Below are 21,994 nucleotides of genomic sequence, written 5' to 3'. Positions count from 1 at the left end.
AGCGACCCAATGCCGTGGAACCTCTTAAATGACATGCAGATGGAGGCTGTGAATCCCTGGCAAGTAATGACACCGCTGACTTGTATAGACGTCAATGGGCTCGCCCACCTTAACATTCGTCCCAACTGGCTTCAATGGAATCGCCCCCACACTAACCGAGCACATCTGACTTCACACACCTTGGAAAGGCAACAGGTTGTGATGTATGCCTAGCCACAAGGTCCATGTACTGCTCTGGTGCACAATTCTTTCGCAGGAAAGAATGGGGCAAAATATCTTTGCAGGCATTTTCTTACACTATCGGACATAACAAGAGAAAATGGCATTCGCAAAGTATTATTTGCAAAATGGGGGACATATTGGGGCAGATTAATAAAAAGAGGGCAGCATGTACACCCTTTTTAGCAGTGTGATTTAGTTTGAGTTAAATTCACAAAATGCGTTTGATTCACAAAATGAAATAAAAGCAAAGATTATTCGCATCCCCTTGGACCTTGGTTAATTAGCCATTTAAATAGATTGGGTCATTCCGCAAGGAGCTTCAGTCTGCTGGATTTCAAAACATACAAATGAAAATAATATCAAACAGCCCGATATAAACGTAAAAATCCATTATTGCTCCATACAATCAGCGAGGTAGGTCAATGAATCGTGAAGTCTATAGAAATGGGCAACACGCAGGCAGAGATGAGTACTGCTTACTCAAAGTCCTTACTTTGTTTCCATACACAGCTACAAACAGAATGAGGGCCTGATTCATGTTATTATTTGCGTGGAAAATAGGGTACTTGCTCGCCAAACTGCGCGCAAATCCGCGTTCGTTGATTCATGGAATAGAATGCGCAGTACTTTTCCAGGACTTGCGTGGAGTTTGCGCAGCCTCGGCACATCTCTGCGGGCCATTAAGCGCCTTGGCGAGACACCACGCAGAGCGCGGGTGAGAGCGTCACATAGGACAGAGTAGGGGGAGGAACACAGAAAATGGAGAAGAACATGTGAAAAAAAAGGCGTTCCTAGGAACGGCTCCCAGGCAGTCCCTCAAATGCCCACAATTGGGCAGCACAAGACATATTCATGGATTCGAGCGTGCAACCTCTCGCCATAGGAATGGCCACACAAATCCCTAGATCACTACGCCACCCGAAGGCAGGCGTAAGTACACTAGCGCATAGGATTTGCTGAGTGGAGGTGGGTTTACATGTCGGATTTAGGGGTGCATGTATGCAACCGTGGTCTGGATCTAAAGAAAGGAGGAATACAAATAAGGGGGTTAGTCATATAATTCATTTTAAGTACTCCAAATATCATCATACCTAATCCAGTCGCTGCTTTACATGAAAAGACCCTCCAGCCAATCATCAATACTTGGCCGAGTAGCACTCTTCCCAAAGAATAAACTGTGCCTCTTTGCCATCAAACGAGTCCTGTACACCCAAAAGAACTCACCAGCAGACAGACCGACCAACCTTTATTAGCAGGCAACAGACCCAACACACAGACCAGAGGCTTAGGAGGAATCCCTACTTTTCTGTATCCCTACAGTCCCCAAACCAGCACTTATGTCTGCACTTGCCACCAGCTGGCCGTTCTTATTTATTTTATGTTATTATTTAGTATCCCATGTACTGCACTCCCACCCCCCCCGCACTTTTCTTTTCCCCCTTCCCTTGCACTTACGCGATCTGAATGACACCTGGCCTAGTAAGATTGTTGTCGGTCTTCCCTCTGTTCCCCTTACCTTGTCTAGTGGCGCCTTGAAACACTTGTGTATAGGCGCTTTATAAATGTCATATAATATCCAAGACTCAACAAAAAATCTATACGCTAAAAAACCTCATCCCACAATAAGGGAACTTTCTGACGTAACCGAAACAGGTGTAAAGTGGCGCCGTCTTCACTCTTGCAGTTCCACCAGAGACTATCCAGGCGCAACTAAATAATGTGTAGCAATGCTACGTGCAGTTCAAGAACCACCAGACCTGTGGCCTTATCTCTAGATTATAAGCAGCCTCCTTCAGGGCAAGTATCTAGAAGGTGACGGAGCAGAGCTCACAGTGAATCTTACAATGCAAAAGAGTCAGTGAAGTTGAGGGACAATGATAGGTGGGCTGAAACCTATAAGCACCAGTAATAGGTTGAGAGGCAGAGAGCAGGATAACATTAAGAGGAGGAAGAGAAGAAGCAGGGAGCCCAGAGACTACGGCATACCCACTGTCCAACGGGGCCAAACCCAGGGAGCGGACGATCCTCCGGAAATAAGAATGTGAAAACAAAACAAAAACAGCTGAATGGCACGACGAGGTTCCCTTATGGCCATTTACCCTTTTAAAACTAAAACCACAAGAGAAGTTATCACTCGGCTTCTGCATGGGCCCATTTCTGCCTGTGCATACGTTTATGTTGCCCTGAATCATGCTGTTCCCATCTTCATCTTGTATCCTGGCTTGCAACATTATGTGTTACTACCGACTTCTGCAATTGTATTCGCTCTCCCCTCTTGCTTCTCCACTCTTTTTGACTGCTTACTCTGTTCTCTTCCCCCTCCCTTCTTCCTTTTCCTATCTCCTCCCCTCCTCCCCTTACTTTCTTCTGTGCACTTACTCTATCAGAATTGTCTCTGGTCCAAAAATGATAGCAACCTTGTCTCTCTCCTCTCCCCTCCCCTTGCTGCTCCCCCCCTTCCCAGCACTATCTTAAATGTTGTCATGCCTAGTACGATAGTCGCTTGTTTTGTTCCTTCCCTTCATTTCTGCACCCCCCTCCCTCACCTTTTGCTTTCTCCGGCTCTACCAGAAATGCAGGCAGGCCTAGTACGGTAGTCACCTGTCTGTTTCCATTTCCTTCCCACTCTCCCCCTCCCTTCCTTATCTATGTCTCAGCTCTTGGACTATCTGAAATGTTGTCAGGCCACGGTACGATAGTTAATTTCACATCCTTACTGTTCATGGTCTGTACGAATGTCATTGTATTTTCCCTTGTTCCCTCCCTTGCCTTGAAGCGCTTTGAAACACATTGTGTATCGGCGCTATATAAATAAACTATCATATGATATCATATATGTTGGGTACCAGAATGTGAGACACGTGCAGTACCAGTGAAAATACCATTACCAAGGAGAATCTTGGAAGCGAGGTTCCCACTGAGAAAACCATACCTGCATACAAGACAGTATGATGGCCACTTGAATGAAATTCCGGAAGAAGCAGAACCATTGAGTGAAAGAGCAGATTGGTGACGACACAAATGAAGTTGAACCGACAAAATATGGAAGAAAAGCAGAGTCAAGAGAATGAAAACATTCTACAAAGGCATCAAGAAAGTATCAAAGATAAGTGGCATCTTGGGCTCAAGATGCAGAAACCTATGCTATAGAAACAATGTAGACGTTAAGTCATTTTATATGTGTAAATACACAAACAAAACGCAAGCAGATGAAGTATTCTTAAGGCTGGCTACGTAGTGTATAGATTGCGGCAAGCGCCAACGTATACATATAAAAATCAAGTAAAGTATGGATGTTTTCCAGAATGGGTTATAGCAGAGCTGGACTTAAAAGAGAGGAGGCCTCTTTTCCCAGTGTGTCGCAGCTGAAAAAGCAATTGAATTACAAAAGCAGATCTCAGCAAGGATGAAGACCAAGAAGCCGATGCCTTATCAGACGTGGATGAGCAGAAAGTAGTTACAAATCATGTGAAAGAACAAAACTCCTGTTCAGAGGGTGTGGACAAAACAAGGAAAACGTTAGAGGTCTATTAAAGAATAGTATTTTAAATGCGCTAGAGCTCCATTTTTTGGTCTTCAGTCACGTGAATGGAGGAAGTTGGATGAACACGACGGTCACACCTACGCATGAGGGCAGAGCGTGCCTTCACTCCCCTGTAATCTCCAGAGCAAAGGAACATTTCCAAGGCCAAGGTCAAAGCCTTAATCGACAGCAGACCACTGAGGTGATGATGGATGATATGCTAAATTGGTGGGAAGGGGACTTTACCTGTGTGGGTCGAAGATTGATGCGTTTCCTTTGTACCATTCCCTCTGTGGATACCCAACTTTTATCTAAGCTGTGGTTTTGGTGATTCTATTTGAGGTCCACTGTGTTGCCACACCATTGTTTTAAGTAGTATTTGTCTGTAACCCAAATGAAAGGATGACTCTTTTGGAAGACTGATTTTTTGTAATTAAGTCATACAGCAAATTACATGTAATTGGAGCTCAATGGCATAATATACCATCTTAGCTATCATTTAGGAACCATTTTCTGTGTGAGTGGGCCTTTAATTACAAATGAATAACAAAGCACAATCGGCCTCATAAGTTGGGCAGTGTGGTAAAATGCGGCAGTAATTATAATTTTGGGGGGGGGGGTGGAGGAAAAACCACCAGCAAGAAGCTGGAGGTATTTCCGCCACCTTACTGCCCACAATCAGCCAATTCAGCGGTATTACCACCATCAGAATTACCGCTGGTGGTAATATCATGGAAATGCCCCATGGAGTCCATTGGAACTAAATTAATGAGGACTAACACCACCTGTCACCACTTGTAATCCAGCAGTAATACAGACGGACCAAGTGGCGGTAAAGGTAATACAGTTTGTTGGTATCTCAGCAGATTTACCGCAGAGATACCACCAAACCTATAATGAGGCCCATTAATGTAGCTACTTTTAGTAGGTCGGAAGCAGGAGATGGACACAGAGACATGTTATCTGAACACTTCTTTATTATTTAATGAAAACAAGGGGCCTAAGCTGTTGCTAAACGTAAAATGCTATGCCCTACTCTAAAAAGAAATATGTAAATGGGTGTGCATCAGGATGTCTAACATAAATGAAGTCCCCGGTCCAGAATCCTATTCCAACCTGAATTCTCTCCCTACCACTGCAAAGAAAAACAGAAAACCAACTAAGACATACTTTGGGACATCGCTAAAATAAATCGACGGTGGCAGGTTTCTGACCCCCAGACCCTGGCGGTGTCTTTACTATAGTGTCTTTGCCTAGAAGCACACACCCAAACATGAACCGAGTGTCTCTTTAGCCTCTTTTCTTCGCACTCCGGTCTATCAAAGGTCTTTTCCTTTATAGCCTGGGATTCATTCAGTGTCACCCCTCAGTCCTTTTCTCAGACCAGAGTCTATCTTTCTCTCCCACACAGTGGTTTATCTCAATCTCTTGTCCCTCTCTCTGGCGTCGATCTTCTATATTTTCCTATTCACAGACCTCTTAATCATATTCCCACTCTGGGGCTTGTCTCACTCTCATCCCCCAATCTGGGTTTTTTCGTGTTTCACTCAGCTCTGGGAGTTTTCCATGCACTCCTTACCTTGGGTTATCTCTGTTCTCACCTTCCTTTGGGACTTCTCACTAATTTTCTTAGCTGCTTTGGGTTTCTCTGTATTCTCCCTGCTTTGGGGTATCTCTATATTCTCCCTGCCTTGGGTGTCTCTGTACTCACCCCCTCTTGTGGCTTCTGGGTAGTCTCCCCACCTTGGGATCTCTCCGTACCCCCCCACTTGGGGCTTCTTCATTCTCACCCCACCTTGGGGTCTCATTGGGTTCACCCCACCGCGTGGTACTCCACACTCTGGGGCTGTCCTGGCTTCTCCCTACCTTGTGATCTCTCTTTGGGTTCTCGCCACCATGGAGTTTCTCAGCATGCTGCTCGCTTTGGCTTTTCGGCCAATCTCCTGCTTCCCCAGTTGCACTGCATACTTTTGTCTTCTGCGAAGTGCTCCCTGGGAGGGTCGGTGAGTCAATTTGACGTGCAGCTGCTAACGCGACTTGTCAACTGGGTCCTGCTTGCTTTCATTTCCTGGTGGCTCCCGGCGAGACTCTGGCGGCAGCTCCCCTGTGGGCTAGTCTCTCAGCTCTTCATAGGTTCTCGCTCTTCTCCGCTCCTCACAGCCGGGCACTTCTGGCTCTTCGCTCACTGGGTCCTGTGACCTCTCTGCAGCACTGACCACCTGTGGTAATCCCACTCCTTGCATACTCTCGCTCTGCCTTGCCACACCTCGCACAGGGATATCGGCTCTCTCTCGAGCTCTGTAGGCTTCTCTCTCTCTTGCCACTTTTGACTGGCTCTTTATCTGAAGCTGGGCCATCTACTCGTCTGCTCTTTGAGGCGAGGACTGCGGACACTGAGGGTCAGAAACCAAACCAGCCATTATAGGATTATGTTTTAGATTATCATACGTTTCACTTCCCACATAGCCAACAAAGGTATCAGGGTTTAGAGGAAGGGAGGATAACATCCCATTCTGGGGATTTCCTGTCCCCTAAGTGGGTGTCAACCCAAGTGGGATCCCTCTTTCCTCGTCCCCTAGGGGGGGTTAGGCATAGCAGGCTCACCTTCCTAGTCCCAAAGGGGGTGGCTCCCCCCTGGGGAGAGGGGACACACTCCTCAGATTCATCACATACTTTATAAAACATTCACCAAACACATTAAAAGGTGTTTGTTTACAGTATGGAGAATATACCAGCGAGGAGACCGCAAATCTACCTTTCCCAAAGCCAGTACATATATCATTAAATAGGGCATCTGAAAGGACCCCGTCACAGAGCAGAAGCCATCCCCTTCCTTATAGGACCCTGTTTAAATCGGGCAGTAGTTATAACATAATGGAGCCACAAACGATGTTGTCCAAACTGGTCAGCAAATAGTGAGCTGCTTGCACTACATGTTGCAAGCACCTTAATCGGGCTCTTAGTAATTTGAAAAAGAATGAAACCATCAACATAGTAAGAGCCATCTTTTAGGTATATCTTTTCTCGTTCTATCCTATGACAGTTTAATCCAGTTTAAGAAGGTCCCCAAAAGGTTACGTTAGAGGCTAGAATTCAGCACCAATCAAAACTCCCTATTGCATTGAGCCATCTTAGACAACAAAAATGTAACCCTCTTGGGGTCATAGCTACTTGTCCCAACCATGAGCTTTCACCAGGAGTACTTGAAAGCAATAAGACAATGTCCGGAAAAAGTAAAGAACTGGTTTGTTGGGATATTTTGTCCTATCTACAGCACTGTCCTAAGTACAGTCTGTACACTATATTCCTCAGGAATGAGCACTTGGGAAGAAGTTGCTGACATCTTGGGCCCGCAGCCCACCTTGTAGAAAAGGTGCAAAGAGTGCAGCAACTAAAAGATGTGGCCTTTCATTGGAAGACACTATTCTCAAAACGGCCTCAAGCCACAGTTGGGGATTCGCAAACTTCTTACTCCGTGGACCAATGTCTGTTTTCTACAAAAAGAAGTTCAATACCTAAAAAGTGCCACAACTCATATGGGTATCCTATCTAGCAGGTAAGCAGCACTATGAAACTCAACAATACAAATTTTATTAGTTATACACAATTCATTGCTAAAAAAGTCATCATAAAAAATGGTCATTTTAAATAAAACAAACAACGAATTTTAAAACCACACAAGTAAATCAGCTTTAGTCGATTCAATTTGATCTCTAGTCGAACCCGTGTGGCCTAATCACACTGAGCCCCCTAGCCTAAAATGTTGTTTTGGCTATTTCGTATTTTAGTTTTTCAAATTCCCATATTTTCATTGGAAGACAATTCTGCAAGCTCTTTGAAGCCCACATACCCGAGATTTGACGAGTTACACCTCAGCAAAGTGGAAGATCTTCTTTTAATCTGTTTCTAGTCTTGTGAGTAGCAGTCAGTAGTGATCATTTACTGTTCAATACTAATTGAAGACTAATAGAATAGGACACACATCTTTTTTAGTATTATGTTAGCAATCAATTCTGATTCAGCACAATGAGTAGTCTTGGGACACTAGTCTTCACAAAAAGAATACTAGAGAACATTAAAAAAGACTCCAAATAATATTTGAACACGATACAGGGAAAATGGCATAATGTTATGCCAGTTACCTTTTAAGCATTGACAATTCCGTTTGGGAATTTCATGTACTCAGAGAAACAGCCTGCTGTCTTGTGACCAGTCCAGTTCTGAATGGATAGCCACTATTGTGAGTTCTACTTGGGCAGAGGCTGTGGCCAAGCCAAAGATTTTAAAGAAAAATACCAAATGTTGACAGTAACATACAAACCATTTGAACAATAGTTAAAATGTGTAATGCAAGTGCAACACACCATCACTGCTTAGACATCAATGTGAGTTCAGGGAAAGAAATGAAACATGATGTAAAGACTGGAGGGGGGGTCTCTATATGGTAGAGGAGAGGCACATAGGACCCCAGCCAAGATTCTCTATCATTGGTAACGTAGTCGAGCAATCAAGGCCTAGCTTCTCAGGAGATGATGCAGGCTGATTCTTAAGTACAGTGTAGTCCCCAAGCCCCCACAAAGGAATGTCCACACACTGTATTAGTTAAAACACAGTCTTTATATAATTTATATTCAAGGTTATGTACACTATCACAATAACTCACTCTTTGTGCTCAGAAAATCAACAATGGTAAATATATACAGTTCTAAAGTGGTCCCACAATTATTATCAGATCTCATTAAAGTGCATCAACTATACTCTCATCAAATGTCACACAGATCACTTAATAAAGGCAACCAACAATAGACATAGGAGGAAAGCAGCTGGTTAGAACAATGGGCAGAATACTGGCCCCTACCACTAGACACAGTTCTGTGTGGAGATCCCCACACCTGGGCAACCTGTAAAATAAAGATATATCACAAGCCCAGTCCATATATTGTTCTATAAGTCTTATTTCCTTTTATAATGTTTCTACCCACCCATTGTACCTGGTAGAGCAGAGGTCTTCGGAGAGGCGTCGTTGGATCCTTCTTGAGTGACTCCCTTTAAAGCAGGAGCCACGGATCGTCAAGAGGCGTCGAAGAAGGTGAACTTGCTGTCGACGGCATCGATGAAAAGTTCGAGGGTGCCGAGAACACGGTGTTGATCCTGGCGGTGCTCGTCAGCGACGTCCTGCAAGGATGAGGTGTGCGGGGCACCTCGGCATTTGATAGTTCAGGACCGCAAAGAGTTTCGGAAGAACTGTGGCCCGACAAGGGTGTCGAGTCTACGACTCTGTGGACTTTGGGTGGTGGGAAATGCACCAGCGGATTCTCCTCGGCGCATCAGCGTCCTCTACTTTCTCCGGCGGGATAAAGCGGTCGACGTTGCGGACAAGGGAGTCCTTCCATTCAACAGTCTTAGGCAAAGGATCAGGCAGCTCCGGTCGTCGGTGGCTCCGGTCGTCGGTGGCACAGCGTCAATCGGTCCCCTCTTCTGGGCAACACAGCTTCAACGGTCCTTCAGCGGTTACGGCGATACTGGAAACCCTGGTCAACAGCAATGGACTTTGACAGCGTCAATGTCCGGGTGTTTCACCTCGTTCTCCTCGGTGGTCCCAGTCTCCGGTCAGCAGACCTTTGAGGGTCTGACTTCCAGGGAGCTTCGGCGAAGACTGCCGGTGCTCGATGGTCCCTCGGGGCACGGGAAGAGAGCGCCTAAACAGGTCCTCTCTCGGATCAGTCCTCAATGAACTGGACAGCTTTTGGATTGGGTCGAAGCAAATGCAGCAGCAGTTCTTCCAGCTGGGCGTCGAGGATAAGCAGTTCCAGTTACTCTTGAAGTGTCAACTCAGCTTCTGAACAATTTCCAGTGGCGAGAGGTTCCCAGATATACTATTCTGTCTCTCATCCACACTGCTGGGTCACACTCAGCAGCCAATCATACAGAAGGGCATTCATGCAGTCAGTCAGCCAATCAGGCATACAGTGCATTCAGGCCATACTCCTCCCTCTCAGACACTCACAACAAGGAATGTGGATTGGGACAAGTACCCAGCCATTCAACACTACACACTGCATTCATACCAGTTGTGGGCAGGGCTGTCTCAGTCTTTGTCTGTCATATTAGAGACCAGACATCCACAACAAGAAGTGCATATTGGTCATACACTCCATTCACCAAGGTCCCACCCACAGGGTGTACCCACAACATACAGTCACTGGGAAGGATCCAGCCAGTCTGGCCTGGACTTCACAACTTCACAACAACACCATATATGGAACTTCCACCCAACAGCCAGTCAGGGGGAAGGGACCACATGAAGGGCTTCATGTGAAGACCTTCATGTGAAGGGCTTCACATGACTTTGGGAAAACAAGGTAACAGGCAATAGAAAGCAAGAGGCCACATGCGCCATCTTGTTTCCTATCAGGAATCAACTGATTCCAATGGCAGGGCCTGAGTATCCCAAAATGGAGGATACTCAGAGCACCTGCCAAATTCAGCATGGAGCTGCCACCAGCCACACCCTGCTCTCTGGGACACACACATGCCCAAAAACATTCACTAGGGGCACACGGTTGCACCCCCACCCATGGGTGTCATAAGGGTATCCCATGGGTCTGTACACCAAACCAAAACAGGAAGAGCTGCACTGCCAGGAGTCCCACATGGACTTCTGGGCAGAAAACAATACAGAACACACATGAAAAAGGACTGCAGGACAAGGACAGGGAGGCCCTGTCCCTCCAATGCATTTCCAGCATCACACATGAATACAAATCTAAACAAAATACCTGTATGAGAGCAACTCACCAGTAGCCCTAGGAAAAACGCAAAGTCCCCAATATTCGAATAACCAAACATTTGAAGGAATGTAACTGAATAAGTTGAAGCAGGAGGGCCCAGGGAGGGTGAGCAGGTTACCACCCCTTGCAGGCCCTTAAAACACATGCCACTGCCCTGCCTGAGCCCAGAAAGGGTCCCACAGTGTAGTGGAGCACGTTTACCAGTCTACACATGCAACAAATGTAAACAGTATTCTTTCTATTTCTATCACTTCTACCTTGCGTCTTTAAATATATACATCTCAATGTATAAAAAAACAGAAAGTTGCTCAGGGTCTTTTCAATCAGTTCTAGGAAGGGGGCATAGGTCCATGTGACTTACTAATGGTCATTAAAAAGGGTAAACATAAAGGAAACTATCTTCTTTTGAATTTGAAAGGCATATTTGCATAAGATGGAATGAGAAGTATGCGCGGTATAAGAACAGTATCTAAGTGTAATCCATCTATTACGCAGGCGTCTATGATAGGTCTTTGCAGACACGTAATTGCCAACTTTGTTCCATTGCAGTGTCCAATGCAGAGTCCCCGGGATGGCATAACAGTGCGTAGTAGCATAATTACAGTGCATTATTACATCACCTACTTTCAGTTTTAGCTCGTGAGAAGGCATTCGTCCTACAGAGTTTCGCTGTTTAGAGACTGAAATGCTGAACCAGCGATTAACTGTTCATTGACACTGGTTCCGCTGTGCCCTGTGTGAAGAAAAATTTGGTTGCAAAGAAGTAACTTGAAATTATTCAGAAGGTTTGCAATAGCGGAAGGTGAAGGTGACCATGTAGAACCATGCTCATTCTGTTTGTTAAAATGATAGCTGTTGTTGAAGTGGGAGGGCACAAAGAGGTGCAGTTTGTCATTTGGACAGAATACGGCAACCTAACACTGATGAATTGCATCAGCTGAGTGCAGAAACATACCTAAGCATTTTATAACTGCAGTCCCGACATTTTTAAAAACCCGACTTCGGGGTAGTAGAAGAAGACAAAGACATCGCTTTCGAAGAGAAGAATCGAGCGCGCCGAGATTCCGAAGCAAACACGTTTGCGGAAAAAACAGAACTGAGGCTAAGGGCACTGTGCGTCCTATATATAACATCCGGTGACGTCGACCCTTGACGGAGGCCCTCGAAGGACAATGGATCGACGCAGGACGCCCTCTGCCGAAAATTTTCCGAAGCACCACAGCTGTTGACATTATCTGTCATAGATGTGGAATACGTCAGAGGACACAATCCCCTCAAAGGTATTATTACTCCAATGCAACTAACCTGCTTGAAAAATAAGCCACCTCATGCATTTTTATAACTGAATGTATCTATGGTAGATCAGCCCTCCCAGCAATATCAGAAGACTTACTTTAGGCAGCTGCAACATTGATGCAAAACGAAAGGATCCTTTACCCCCTTGAAATGCTTTCAAAGCATTTTCATGTCAGGTGAGCATATTCTTTTCTTGTCAGGTGACATAGCCAGCTGTGACAAAATGACTACTGCTCAGCAGGAGTACAAGGATGAGTAGTGTCTAAAACATCTACTCAGCGCCACTCTACTACCAAACCAGTCACCAGTGATCCCAATCATAAACCTGAAACAGACACAGCTCAACAGGTATACCAACTTCATCTCATTTGGCAATGTGAGTGGAGAGCAGGCTATGCTCTTCAGGAAGGGTGTGAACTGGGACAGAAGAAACACAAACAACAATAATATGGGGGTACCAAAATAAACAAATGTCCAACCAAGGTTCTATATAAATAGGATCTTTAAAGAAACTAATGCAAATGCACAAAACAAAAAAAAACACCAATGGCCCACTGCTGCAAGGGAAAATACTGAGAAAGCAGACTTTAGAGTAAAGAGGTACCTGGGTTTATAGACAGGAGTGCTCAGGCAAAAATCTCTGCAGCAAAATGTCACAGTTTATGAAGAGTTCTTATATATATGTATAGAAAGTGGCTTATCTGCCACTACGGCCCTTTAAGTCTTACCAGTGGGATAGGATGGCTTAGAATACGATCAATCCTTTGTCTTTGGGGCTCAAAAGCATCAAGCCAGGCTTCTAACTGCTTTAATGCAAGGCAAGGCGAGGCGACTTCGAGGTGGGGCTTACAATGGTTTGAATCATCGTTCATGACGGGTCGAGTTGATGGCTTCCAACAGGTCAGTGGTCAAATTGGGTTGAGACAATGCTTCTGTTAGGTTGAGTCAGCCATTAAGATGCTACCACAGAACTGAGCCATCGGTCGAGTCATGAAGGACGATACACTTCAATGGGTTGAGTTGGCATTCGAGAGTACTTAGAGTGCAAAAGCAGCAATGCAGGATCTGTAGTGGCTCAAAGTGAGTTGAGTCCAGTCCAGCGATCTCTAAAGTATCTCGAGTTGCTAAGCCGGTTTCTGAGCTGCACCTGGGCCTCTGAGTTGCTGAAAGGCCCTCGCCTCCAGAGACAAGTTGAGCCTTTTGTTCCACACTTCCACTACAGGAAGATTGTCTGGCACCTGCAGTGGTCCTTCATCTCCAGTGAGCATGATCCTGGTTCCAGTGCACAGGCAGCTGAGACAGACTCCTTGGTCTGGAGCAGTTTTCACCCCAAACAACCCATTGGGATGGGTATGAAGAGCTTTCCCCTTCCTTTGAGCTTCCCGTCTTCAGCACTATGGTAGATGACTCTCCAACAGACTGTATCCCTAACATAGTTCCAGGGGAATCCTTCTTGTCTTGAAGTCCAAAGATGAATGAACAAAGTGGAGAGTTCCCATGCATATATAGGCAAAATGCTACAGCAGATTGGTCCATAGGCTTTTGTTAAGTCTTCAGTCCTGACTGCTGTAACAAGTGTCATTTGCCTGCTGTTATTCCCAGAGTGCTATCGGAACGGGACAGAGGAAGCAGGTTTGGGGAGCCCTAGCATAATCCTAGATGGAGACCTATATGTGGTTTGAACCTTTCTTCTGGGCTATTCTAACTTCACTCCATTCCTTTTTCTGGCTACATCAAAAGGTCTCCGGTAATCAGCAGCCTGGTGAGAACTAGCCATTGTATTGAGAGTGTTTGTATCTCCGTTTCCCAGCTTCCCCCTAGGGAGACGTCCTGCTCTGAAGAGAAGACGCCACACACTCTAAGAGCATCAAAGGGGCAGACTTCTTGGCCAACCCGAAGATGATGCCTGGGTGAAACTCAGCCTCAGACAAACTGATAACAAAATCTCAAAATGCTGTCATACCAGGGTGACTATCCACCAGCTTGACAAGTAAAAGACATCAAAGGCTTGTGGCTGTAGAACTGTGTAATCTCGGGAGCAACTATGTCAAACCAGACGTGGCTTATCTTTAGGTATTAACCTGCCATATGTCTCCCAGGACACACAAGTATTACACATTGGGAAAGGGAGGATGCATGTGATAACAACGGCAACCACCGCCTGCTGGAACTTTGGGCTTCTGCGGGGCTACTTTCAGGAATCTGTATATAACATTTAGCCTGCCCTGTTGCTACTGCAAGGAAGTTGCTTGAGTTGTCAAGAAACTGCCCCTAGAAGGTTCACATGAGTACACTATGGTTTATTCATGGAGCATTTATGGAGATGAGTCTAATTAGCAGAGTTACAAAGCAGTGTATGAGTCCCTCTACTGAGAACAAACCTGGGTCAAATACCCTTTGTATGGAATTCTGTCCACTCAGGAGGATCTACTACAACATTTTAGCTCACTGCACCCTTCACAGAGGAGAAATATCCATTTGCACATCAGTCTTTGTCCCACCCACAAGGGCAGTCCAGCACAGAAATGCTAGGCAAATCTCTTCTGAACATCAGCAGCCCCAGAGACTTGCTGCCTTGATTCGACGTTGGCAGCAGTTTGACCCTGGATCCCGTAATGCACTACAAGGTTTAAACTATCTCTTCTTGTATTTCAGGGCTTCATTTCCAAGCATACAACAGCAGGAATTAAATATTTCAAATTCTCATTTAATGCCAATATGTTTCAAATTTCCTTTGTGTTCTTGTGAGACTTTCACTGGGAATTATACTTAATTCTCCAGCATGCACAATAATGATTAAAAATATCCTTCAATGTAGAAGGCAATCTTTGTTTATGTATGGTTCTTCGTTTCCCATCTCACACCAAAATGATTTAACCTATTTTTCAATGTTTGTGTTACACTTTGATGGTGTGATACAGTTACCCCTTAGTCGTCACCACATGGACCTGGGATTGACATCCCTGAGTCCCAAAGGAAAGCTGTAATACTGAAACCCATATCCCCAAGACAAGGTACCCAGACAATTAAAAAAAACTAAGCATGAACTACTTCTCCCATAGATTCCCTCCGTCACAGAGGGAAATCATAGAGCCGATCCCGGAAATTAGACTATGGATTCAGGAGAAGCTGGGCTATGCGAAAACCCTAATCAGTTCCCTAAACCCAGAAAGGGCACTGGAGGGTATATCCCAAGCCCACATTGCCAAGACCATGCAGACTTGGCCTCCCATAATCCAATTCTCTCACAGGGTGAAAGGTTGGAACGGACAGGGAAGGGAGTAGTTTCTTACCTGTAACTCCATTTCTCCAGCATTGGTATCTTTCATGGATTCACATGCTTAGAATATTCCCCGTCGTCAGACTGGCAACGCTCGGTACACATATATAGTCGTTTTCTATAGGAAAAAAAACTTCTGACACTTGTGTGTCCTATCCACATCTACGTCCTCTCCGGGGCCGTCGACGCAAGCCCCGTTGGACGTAATGGTATAAAAGGCCCCGCCCCTGCGGGTCCCGTCAGATTTCGGCCCCTCCAAAGTAGAAAAAGGGAAACCTGCTTATGCACATATCTTGCACATTGCAATCCGGGGAGGCTGGAGGGCGCATGTGAATCCATGAAAGATACCAATGCTGGAGAAATGGAGTTACAGGTAAGAAACTACTCCCTTCTCCAGCATTGGATCTTTCATGGATTCACATGCTTAGAATAGATTGTATAGCAGTATCATTGAAGACGGGGGTGAGAATGCAATGTAACTTACTTTTACAAGAAACACTCTCAGTCCAATATGTATATATATATGTGTGTGTGTAAGCAGCAACATATTTTCAGATATAAACATATTCATAATACATAAATAAGATCAAGGAAACAAACATAGGCAAGGTAAGAGACAACAGCTTCACCGTATTTGGCTTACCTCATTGAAACAGACGGCGCAGCACTGCCCTTCCCATCTGTACCTCATCCGCTTGCTGCCTTTCCAGGCAGTAATGGCGTGTAAACGTGTGTGGAACAGACCATGCCGCCGCCTGGCAGATGTCTGTTAGAGGAATTCCAGCCCATAGAGCCGCGGAGGAGGCTGTCGATCTCGTGGAATGGGCTCTAGGGTACTCTTGTAGGGGTCTCCCGGCCTTGGAGTGACTAAAAGTAATCGCCGAAGAGACCCATCGAGCCAGCCCTTGCTTGGAAATTGCCCTTCCTCTCACCGACGGGCCATAGGCAATGAACAGCTGTCTGGTAGTTCTGATATCCTGCGTCCTTTGCAGGTAAAATTTTAACGCCCTTTTGACATCCAGAGTATGAAGGGCTTTTTCCGCAGTCGACGACGGGGACGCAAAGAAAGTAGGAAGGACCAGGGTCGAGTGCTTGTGATAGACTGTCGGCACTTTCGGGATGAAAGTAGGGTTAGTTGATAAAATTACTTTGTCCTTAAAGAATCTCATATACGGAGGATCTATGACCAATGCCTGTAATTCCGACATTCTTCTAGCCGATGTAATGGCAATTAAGAAAGCCAGTTTCCACGATAGGAACTGCATGGATGAAGAGGACATTGGCTCAAACGGAGGCTTCATTAAGGCAGCCAACACCACATTTAAACTCCACGACGGTGGGAACCGTTTCGTAGGGGGGAAAGTTCTAAAGAGACCCCTCATGAAATGTTTCACCAGTCTGTCACTGAATAATGGTGAAGACTGTCTCCTCCTCGTAAACCTTGAAACGGCCGCCAAGTGTACTTTGATGGACGATGATGACAGCCCACTCTCAGCTAGGTGAAGAAGATACGGAAGAATTTGTTCAGGGGTTACTTCTAAAGGCTGAATTTCGTGTTGGGTTTGACACCACGTACAGAACCTTCGCCATTTGTATATGTATGATTTGTTAGTCGAAGGGGCCCTAGCCGCCTGTAGAATTCTCCGGCAATCTGACGAGACTTTCAAGCTGACAAACTCTGAGAAGTCAGGAGCCATGCTGTTAAGTTGAGGCTGTCCGGATTGTGATGCCACACCGTTCCCTTGTCCCTGGACAGTAGGTTCGGCACTTTCTGGAGAGTTATAGGCCGTTCCAACGACAGATGTAGGAGGTCGGAAAACCATGGTTGTCTCGGCCAGTACGGGGCCACTAGAATGACCCGGCATTTGTACCTGAGAATCCCCTGGATTGTCCTCCGTATAAGAGGGAACGGAGGGAAAGCGTACAGGAATTTGTCCGTCCAAGGAAACGAGAACGCTTCCCCCAGGGATCCTTTTTGAGGCCATCTGCTCGCGAACTGATCGCATTTCCTGTTTTCTTTCGTTGCGAAGAGGTCGATTGAGGGGGTCCCCCACCTTCCGAAGATTATTTGTATCTGACCGGTGTCCAGCTCCCACTCGTGTATTTGAGCCATTGTCCTGCTCAGGGAATCCGCTTGCACATTCTTCACACCCGGGAGATGGTAAGCCACTAAGGATATGTTGTGTTTCAACGCCCAGTGCCAGATCTTTTGCGCTTCCGCCGAGAGGGTCCTGGATCTGGTGCCGCCTTGCTTTATCAAGTAGAACATGGCTGTCGTGTTGTCTGTCAGCACTCTTACTCTTGATCCTTTGATATGTGGAAGGAATGATTTCAAGGCCCATTTCACTGCCCTCAGTTCCAGCACGTTGATGTGTAGGAGCGATTCGGTCGAAGACCATCTGCCCTGGGTTTGATGATCGTTCATGTGTGCACCCCAGCCTGTCAGGGAGGCATCCGTGATGATGGTGTTCTGAAATTCCGGCTCTTGTAGAGGAACCCCTCTGTCCAGGTTGTGAAAGATTTTCCACCATTGGAGGGATCTGATGACACCCTCGTCGTCGACGAGGATCCTGTCTGACCACCGGCCCGTGGCCTGCTTCCATCTGTCCGACAGGAATTCCTGTAGAGGCCTCATGAATAATCGGCAGTTCGCTACTAGGTGGATGCACGAAGCCATGGAACCCAGGATTGCCACATATTTTCTCACAGAAAATGTGCTCTGTAGGCGAAGTTGACTCGTCAGTTGTTCGATCTTCAATATTCTGTCTAGGGACGGTTTCACTATTCCCGAGTGGGTTTCAAATTGAGCTCCCAAGAACTTCAAGCTCCTTGAGGGCTTTAGAGAAGACTTTTCGAAGTTCACTGCGAACCCCAATCGTTGCAGAAGTTGTAAGGTAGCTTGTACGCTGTTGTTGGTCGATGCTGGGGAGGATCCCCTCACAAGCCAGTCGTCGAGGTACAGGTATACATGATGCCCTCTCTTTCGCAGCCAGGCTGCCACGGGTGCTAAACATTTTGTAAACGTTCTTGGGGAGGACTTTAGACCAAATGGGAGCACCGCAAATTGGTAGTGTGTCTGACCTACCATGAACCTCAGAAACCTCCTGTGTTTTTGACACACCAGAATGTGGAAGTAGGCGTCCTGTAGATCTAGTGAAGCCAGAAAATCGTCCTTTTGGACGGATTTGATAACCTCGCAGGTCGAGAATAGGGCGCCATTTTCCATTGGGCTTCTTTACCACAAAACACAGTGAGTATACCCCTAGGCCTTTCTGCGATGCAGGGACTAATTTGATGGCGCCTTTCTGTAACATGAGTGTTACTTCCTGCCGCAAGATAATTAGATGTGGCTGGGATAGGTGTATTGGTGGACATTTTGGAGGTTTGCATTTGAATAGTAGGGAATGCCCGTACCTCACCGTGTCCAAAACCCACTGATCTGTTGTGATGGTCTCCCATTCCTCGATGCAGCTTGACACTCTTCCTCCCAGAACGGTACGCTTCCCGTCATTGCTGGTCTTTCTGCTTGCTCGTCGACGACGAATAAGTTGGTCGTCTCTTGGAAGACTGGAAGTTTCTGCGCCGGTTTGAGGTCTGAGAGGCGCGTCTATATCCCTGGGAAGGATACGCTGATCTACCAAAAGATCTATCCCTGGTCGCTGAGAATCTTGAGTTTCCAGATGCTCCTCTAAAGGGACGAAAAGAACGAAAAGGCTTACCGCTCTGGAGCGAACCCAACGAGCGTGCTGTATCCGAGTCCTCCTTCATGCCCTTCAAGGCCTCATCCACCTTTTCTCCGAAAAGAAGATCACCTTCAAAGGGCATGTCCAAGACTTTATACTGTACTTCGGGTCTGAAGTTGGTGCACTTAAGCCAAGCCTGGCGTCTTAGAACAACTCCGTTATTTATTTGTTTAAAACCCGAATCTGCCAGGTCCACCGCTATATTAATAGCATGATTCGATGCTTCTTCGCCTTCTCGAACCAGGGACATCGCCGTTCTTCTATGTTCTTCCGGGAGGTGGTCCAGGATAGGTGCCAGTCTGTGCCACATTTCCCTGTCATATCTGGCCACAATCGCCAGGGAGTTAGCTGCTTTCACCGTCGAGGCCCCCACAGAAAGAACCTTCTTTCCAAACACGTCCTGGCGCCTCGCCTCGTTATCTGGAGGGGTAGAACATTTATGTTGGGCCTTTGCTTCTCTCGTCGCCGCCGACGACACCACCGAGTCCGGTGTAGGTTGAGACGAAAGACACTTCGGTGTAGAGTCTGGGACTTTAAATTTCTTTTCAATGCGGCCTTTGACAGCCGGCTCAGAAAATGGGTGACACATGGTTTGAACACCTTCTTTCCAGACATGGTCTAAAATGGGTATTGAAAATATTGAGCGTCTACTCTTGCCCATATGGTCAAAGAGAAAACAGTCCTTTTTCTCCTCCTGCTGGACCAGGCCAAACTCCTTGCACGCTTTTTCCATCATAGAATGAAAGGCACCTATATCGTCCGGTGGCGACGGGTGAGTAGGACTCTTTGGTGTTTCCATTTCCACATCCGACACCCAGGATGGATCCCTAGATGGTGAGGGGGATATATCTGACACTGACCCATGGTCAGATAGGGAGTCCGAAAGCTCACCTTCCTCCTGGATCGCTGGAGTAGTTGGAACCCCGATCGACTTGGTCGGGCGGTGTGAAGGGCCGGGCTCGTCGACGGGGGGTGTCGACGGTATAGGTGGAAGCCTTTCGTCCAGCGATTTCAGCAGCGAGTGCAAAGAGGACAGTACCTCCATGGACAGGGTCGCCTGAGAGCTTGGAGGCTGGGTAAACACCTGAGAGCAGGTTGCTCCTGATGGAAACCTGGCTCGTAGACCGAGGTCCTCCGGGCTCACAATTCTGAAGCCGTCGTCTTCTTTCGAGGCAATTGACGCTGCCTGTTCCTGTAGCAATGTGTCAGGCAACCCCACATCAAATACTTCTGGTCTCCAAGCCAGAACTTCCGTCGACGAGGACATCGTCGTCGAGGTTGTCGCTGGGTTGACGACGGGTGAAATCGACTGCGTCAGAGGCAGTGAGGACACAGTCGTCGATGTTGGGCCTGCAGGTGGTTTAGGCGGTCCCGCCTTCACAGCGCTCTCCCTGCGTTTCTCCGAATCTCTACTCGTGGCTGATCTGTGTTGATCGCCCGAGGAGGATTTAGGCCTCTCCTTTCCTTTCTTCAACGAAGTTGACGAAGATGTCTTTCTTGAGTCTTTAGCAGAATCCTTAGAAGAGTGACTTCGTGGAACGTCCTTTTCCACAGGTCGTGACTTCTTAGCCGGAGGCTCCGACGAAGTTGAGCGCCGAGGAGCTCCTGATGTTTTCGCCGAGGCCACGCTGCGCACAGAGCCCACCTCAGACTGAGGGTACGCTCCCGCACCGTCATTTAACCAGGATACCAGTCGTCGGTTTCGATCCTTCAGGGTTTTCTGGGAAAAACCCTTACATATTTCACACTGGTCTGCCGAGTGGTGAGGGTGGAGGCAATAAATACAGTCTAAATGGCCGTCCCCCTCATAAACCTTCTTCAATCCGCACGTGGCACACGGGCGAAATAGAGGTTTTCCCGACATTCCGATAAAACCTCCAAACTCACAGGAGTTCGACAATTTGACAAATTCTAGCAGTAGAGACTACGCGAGGAGATCCCACTATCTTTGGAGACGGTTGAAATCTGACGGGACCCGCGGGGGCGGGGCCTTTTATACCATTACGTCCAACGGGGCTTGCGTGGACGGCCCCGGAGAGGACGTAGATGTGGATAGGACACACAAGTGTCGGAAGTTTTTTTTCCTATAGAAAACGACTATATATGTGTACCGAGGGTTCCCAGTCTGACGACGGGGAATATTCTAAGCATGTGAATCCATGAAAGATCCAATGCTGGAGAAAGATAATTACGAGCAGGAGGACTTTGGGAAGGACCTGAGTACCCCATATAGGTGGCTTTTGATGCCCTTAAGGGGATAGTCACAAAAGGTCAACAATTTACTCCCATTTAATACCTAGAGAGTTGGTAAAAAGGGCACCCCTTGCAATACAACAACCAGACAGATGAATATTACTCCACCTTTTCCCCAAACCCATGTGAGAGCTGAAGAGACAACTAATATTGCCCCCAAACCTGTGGCCACAAGGGAGTGGCAGTCTCCAGCACCTACACCCCATTAAGATCAATGGGAGAAACACTCAATGCAGAAGAAGTGTTCTTCCAACCTCATGATCCAAACAAAAAGGGGTTCACAGCACACGCACCAACCTGCTGAATACAGAAAATAGCAAAATCAAAACCCAGAAGGGAGAAACCCTCCAGCAAGAGGCAGGAGGGGAAAACACAGGTTCAGCCAAAAAGCCTGCAAACAAACACGGAATGGATTCAAAATGGTGGCTGGCCTTTATAAAGACTTGCCACATGGAGTTAGAACTACACTGATCATGCCAAACCAAACCCCTTAGGGGAGGAAGCAATGCAGTTGTAGAGGAGCAGGTGGATGAGTTTTCCTTAGCCCCTTCCAGCCCCTCATGGGCGTCATACTGGAACAGCAGAAGAGCTGTATATATTTATATTTTATTGGTTTTTTATAACGCTTTATACCATAGCTGAGCTTGGTTTCTAAGCGCGGATCCAGGATTCGAACCTCTGTTGCTGTGCGTGGTCTTGCTTCAAAGACCAGCACGTTGCCCCTGTGCTATCCTCCATTCACTATGTGGGACCCCATGTGTTGTCCCTTAACCACATCGAGTGTATGAAAGATGATATGCACTCAGGCAATCATACCGAATGCACCCCCGTACTGAAAAAGAGGAAGGATGTCAGCATGCTACAATGGACATCATGGAGCGCTGAG

The 21,994-nt window shown here is 46.7% G+C and overlaps 1 protein-coding gene across 1 annotated transcript in view; it reads right to left on the bottom strand.

The window, feature by feature from the left end:
- CFAP58 (cilia and flagella associated protein 58) overlaps positions 1 to 21,994 on the bottom strand; it is a 938,919-nt gene that overhangs the window by 213,663 nt on the left and 703,262 nt on the right. The gene's annotated exons all lie outside the window — the stretch shown is intronic.

The sequence above is a fragment of the Ambystoma mexicanum genome, chromosome 8 (genome assembly GCF_040938575.1).
Source record: "Ambystoma mexicanum isolate Mex_15411 chromosome 8, UKY_AmexF1_1, whole genome shotgun sequence".
NCBI classification, from domain to species: Eukaryota; Metazoa; Chordata; class Amphibia; order Caudata; family Ambystomatidae; genus Ambystoma; species Ambystoma mexicanum.
The sequence above is the reverse complement of the archived record's forward strand: the minus strand, read 5'-3'. Positions and strand labels throughout refer to the sequence as shown.